General features: G+C 39.0%; 1 pseudogene; it reads right to left on the reverse strand.

Moving 5' to 3' along the window:
* The window catches only part of LOC101572860, a 3,412-nt pseudogene extending 1,876 nt beyond the window's left edge, over positions 1-1,536 (reverse strand).
* Between the last annotated feature and the right edge of the window lie 3,883 nt (positions 1,537-5,419).

Here is a 5,419-nt window from a genome sequence, read left to right on the forward strand (position 1 = left end):
AGGGCACTTTTGGCCAGCGGGAGAGTTGTGAGGTTCGAACTCCAGCAACCTGAGGCTGACAGCTTTGTGGAAGCAGCCACTTAAAGGACTGAGGTAGGGCCAGGCCCCCCATGCTCTTCTTGACTTGATGGTTTGTGAAGAGAAATCCACCATTATTCTGAAGGGTTTTCCTGTAGATGCGATCCTTTCCTTTTCTCTAGTGGCTTTTAGTATATTGTTCTTGTGCTGGATTTCTGGGATGTTGATTATTATATGTCTGGGTGTAGTTTTAATTGGGTTGATGTTATTTGGAGTTCTATATGCTTTAGTTACTGAATGTCAGATTGCTTTCCCATATTTGGGAAGTTTTCTGCTATTACTTCTGCACATATTGTTTTTGCATCATTTGTATTGACTCTTTTTCATTGATGCATATTAGTCTTATGTTGTTCATCTTTGCATCATCTTGCAAATGTTGAATCGTTTTTTTCCTGAATCCTTTTTTTTTTTTTTTTTTTTTTTTTTTTTTTGCGCTATCTGGGATTGAACTCAGGACCCTGCGCTTGGCAGGCAAATGCTTATTCTACTGAGGTATGTCCCCAGCCCCAATCCTTGTTGTTTTTAAGAGATTGTTTTTTACCTTTTCACTAGCTGCAATGGTGTCTTGAATGTCTGACAGTCTATTTTCACTTTCATTCAAATGGTTTTGCCAGTTTGTGATTGAGGTTTTAATTTCTTGTATTTCTCTTTGAATCTGCTTCATGCATTCTATTTTTTTCTGTATTTCTCATTCAATGATTCCACCATTTTTATTCTCTTTTATCAGTGTCTTCTTTAGAAGCACTTAGTAATCTTTCATTATAGTTATCATTTTTTTAACTTCAGAAATTATTTCTGATCTGATTTCTTCTATACCTTTCTGCAGTTTTATCTTTACTCCAGATGCTATTTTTTTTCAGAGATTTCAGGTATGTGATTTCTAGTTTCTTCTATGTTGGTGTCTCCTTCATTTTCTCTGGTTGGGCTTGGGGCCTGAGAATGCATTTTGCTTCTTCTCTTTGTCATTTTGTATAGCACTGTCCTCTGACCATTGGTGTACAGCGTTGGTGCAGTTATTACCTTAGTATCTCCCAATATTCTTACTCAAGAGAGATTATGTGGTTATGACAGTTACAGTTTTGTACTTACAGAACTACAATTAGCAACATTAATAATGGGTAGTGACATTTAGTAATTGATAAAGTTTTGTAACTAATTGGTTTGTACTTTAGACCATAAGAGCTAACATTATGACTGTATAACTAAGCAGATATTAAATTTGGAATCTGTATTAAAGTCAGTTCTCTTAAGTTCTGTCTGATTACCTCCCCTTGGTGTACATGGGGTCTTCCAGGCAGACTAGTTCACCCCAGCTACCTATTGCCCCCTCTATCAAGAGAGAAAGAGAGGATTCTCTCATAGATCTGGGTCTAGCAAAGTATCTCAGCTTACTGGGTCCGGATTTACCAAGTTTGAAGTTGTCCAGGTGGGCCTGGCTGCTGTGCTCTGTTTTTTCATGCTACGCCCAATAGAAGTGAACTTGCTATGCCCCTCTGGCAAGATGTTTCGCTCCTGGATTAGCTGGGTGGGTCTCACCCCTAGCTTCTCTGCAGGGATTTCTCCTGCAGGGTTCCATACCAGGCCTGTCTGATGGAGGAGGTTCCAGGAGGCAGGCAGGTAGTCCTTCCCACACACACAAGGCCTGGGCACTCGCTGGAAGTTGCAGCTTTTTTTTTTTTTTTTTTAAAGATACACGTTTTTATGTTTGTTTACTTTTATTATTTATTTGTTTTCTTGGTACAGGGTCTTAGTATGCTGCTCATACTTGTACTGATCTTCCTTTCTCTGCCTCCTGTCTCTGACTCCCCAGCTCTGGCATTACAGGTGTGTACTACCACACTTGGTTTTGGTGGCTGGCACAGCATGCTGCAACTTTATTATATGTCTTGAAGTTGAATAATGCTAGTTCTCCAATTTTTTATTATTTCAATATTATGTTTGCTGAGGCTTGGTGGTCTAAGCACTTGCCTGACAAGCACAAGATCCTGAGTTCTATTTCTGGTACCAAACCCAAAAGCAACAACTATGAGGTAACTGAAATAACCAACAAAAAGGAACAGATTTCTAGTCTCGGACAGGTCTTCAAGTCCCATTCCAGCAGTTGTGTGTGCCTACTTTCCCCAAGCTCTAACTTGTCTGCATATGTGACAATGCTTTACAATAACTGTTTTTTCTTTTTTATATTTTAATAATTTTATTGAGAAAGAAGGAGCAATGAGGTAGTTTCAAAACAGGTTAGTAGTTACAATAATTAATACATTGCACATTGTTGTCTTTGTAGTTGTTATGCCTAGTATGAGACACAGATATGATATTTTGCACACTATTAGTTCAAAACCTTCTTCTCATTGAACTAGGAAAAAATAGCTGTATATTTATGCTATTTTGTATATACACACACACATATATATATATATATTTTTTTTTTCCACTACAAAATGGTCCTTCATTTACACCCCCTTTTTTGTTTACTTTTGTCAGAGATGTTTATTCCATTGCCATTCATGTATTGTAGGTGTATGAATTCAGCAGAGTAATCCAATATAGTCCAAATAACTGGTTTTTCATTATCTTCCAATTTGTCTATCAGAATTTTACTTCCCCAACCCTTCTCTCACTTGTAAATAGTCCAGTTCCTAAAATAAATCCTTGTCCCATATACTCATAGTGGTTCTGCTTTCCTGAATAAATTTCTTAAAACACTCTCTTCAATAACTCATGACTACAAAATGTATACCCTGTACCCACTTGTTTCCCCATGTAACTTAGCTGCAAACAAACATTTCAAGAGCCTTTGTCTGACTAGTTGAATCAAATTTACATTAATTGTCAAGTAAAAAATAAATTAGGAAATTTATGGAGTTCTTGTTTACTAAAATTTAGAGATGGTGTTTGTATAAGTCAGGTTCCTGTATGGAATAGTTGACTCCATTAAACTGGTGGCATCAGGGTATTCTAAAGTATGAGAAGGGTTTGGGAAAGCAAAAAGGGACAACTGCCTACTCTGCATGCAGCAACAGTGGAGAATGGTCATAATTTCTAGACCTAAGGGTAAGCAGAGCGACCATGTATAACACAACCAGGGAGACCACATGTAAGGGCCCTCACAGGGCATTTCACAGGGAACAAGCTAACCTACTGTGACTTGTTCGGAATATTGTGACCATTTTCCCTTCTGCCCTCTGGATCACCTCAGGTAATTTGTGGTGGGTCTCATCACAGCAGGCCTGGCAAAACCCAGTGCTGCATTTTGTCCTCTGCTTCCCTGTGAGTAGTCTCATTCTCTGTGTTGCTGCCTGGGGTTGGAAGAGAGGGAGGAGACAATCATCTACTTTGCCTAATGAGGTTCTAGTTGATTAGTCACTAACTCTTGACCTAATAAGATGGCAATAGGGGTCATGGGACTGTCCAGCACTGGGTTTCACACAGTGGGCTGGATATTGGATTTTGAGTCTAAAACTAAGTATGTAATTCTTTTTCCCTTCCCTAAATAGCTGACTTATCTCTCTAGGCCATGCTGCTTGTTGGGGGAGGGGTGATAAAGGCAACTCTTTCCTTCCTGCCTTCTTAAACATGTCCTTTAGTTTTTTACAGTAAACGAACATACTGTGGTCTTTCACCTGATTTCCTTGGCTCCTATGAGGGATGTTTGGTGTGTGAATAGATGCTGTACCTGGGGAGGAGAGAACACTGATCACCAGAGGACATTAGTCCCCATCTTTCTCCAACTCCTTTTAGAGCCCCAACTGGGTAACAGTAACTTAGGGATACTCTGTCTCAATAAACAAATAAATAAATAAATAGGCCTAGGAATATAGCTCACTCAAAAGGCTATGGGTTCAGTTGCAACCCCCACTGCCAGAAGGAAAAAAGAAAATAATGTTTATTCTGTGTCATCAGTTCTCGTTCTCTCTCTCTCTCTCTCTCTCTCTCTCTCTCTCTGGATTGAATCCAGTGAGTATTGGTGCAGGTATATATCCTTAACCCTTTAATTATTTTTTATTTTTATTTATTTATTTATTTATTTACTAAGTCACCCAGGCTGTGCTTGAACTTGCCTCAAACTCCCAGAATTCCTGAATTAGAAGCATGTCCAAGTCCTGTCTGCCAGTGATTTTTGACCTTGGCTACACATCTGAGGGTAACTTGAGTCATGGGGGGCAGGAGAGGAGGATTTTAAAGATTAGTACTTCTAGATTCATACCCCAAACAAGTTAAATAAAAAATCTCTGAAAAGTAAGGATTAGAGTGTGTGTCCAATATGAGACCAGAGCTGAAAATCAATTACCCAAACTGATGATTTAGCTAAAAAGGAGAAACCATTTCCTTCTTCCCTGTAGTTACTTAGCTATAAAGACTTGGATCTATCTTTTTAATACTAAATAATGTATTCACAAAATCTTTACATTTAAAAACCTCTCCCCTAGGCATTTAAATTTAAACAGTACAGCACATTTAAAACGTGATATTTTACAGAAGTAATTACTTTAGTACTTACTGTAATTTCTTATTTTTCTTTAATATTTCCTTTTGACCTTCTGTTTATCTTAATTTTTTTAAGTATCAGGCAATTAATTAAGAAATCTAGCATGAAGACCTCTGTCTGTCTATCTGTCTGTCTTTCTCTTTCTCTCTCAAACTAATGTGTTCTTAGGCTGAGGATGTGGCTCAGTGGTAAAACACTTGCCTAGCACACATGAGGCCCTACATTTAATTTCAATGCTGCAGATAAATACAAATTTAAAGCTACGACTTTTATGACTTTTTAATCTTGTATCAACTCTAATGCCTGCTTACTGTTCTGGTAGCCTAGCTCAAAAAAGCCAGAAATGGGACCAAGTGTGAGAGTACTTGCATAAATCCCAGCTTCTTCTGGAGGGTCAGTTGAGACACAAATTTGACAACAGCTGTGAAATTCAGAAAGAATCTATCATAAAATAAGAAGAGCTAGGGATGTAGATCAACACACCCTGAGTTCAATCCCCAGTTTAAAAAGAAGAAAAAAAAAGGTCAGTAATGGAGTTCAGAAAGAATACAGTCCCTCAAAATATGGTCTTGGCATAATGAACACTGTAAGATGAAAGAATTTGAGAAAATCACATAAGAAGGAAGATTTCTCTCTGATTACCCTGAAGTAAGCCATAAAACCTAGGGAGGTTAACCTTCCCTAGAAGCAGATCATTAGCCCATCAGAAAAGTGCCCACTCGGAGTGTGCGGAGAGCTTCCTGCTACCCTGCGCCGGCGGGACCAGTCCCAGCCCAGGCACAGAGTGGGCCGGACCCTCTCCCAGCCCCTTGGGCTGACCCCACCACTCCTCAGTGCCTCCCCCACCCTGCCCGC

Source organism: Octodon degus, unplaced genomic scaffold, assembly GCF_000260255.1.
Source record: "Octodon degus isolate 3935 unplaced genomic scaffold, OctDeg1.0 scaffold00009, whole genome shotgun sequence".
Taxonomy (NCBI): domain Eukaryota; kingdom Metazoa; phylum Chordata; class Mammalia; order Rodentia; family Octodontidae; genus Octodon; species Octodon degus.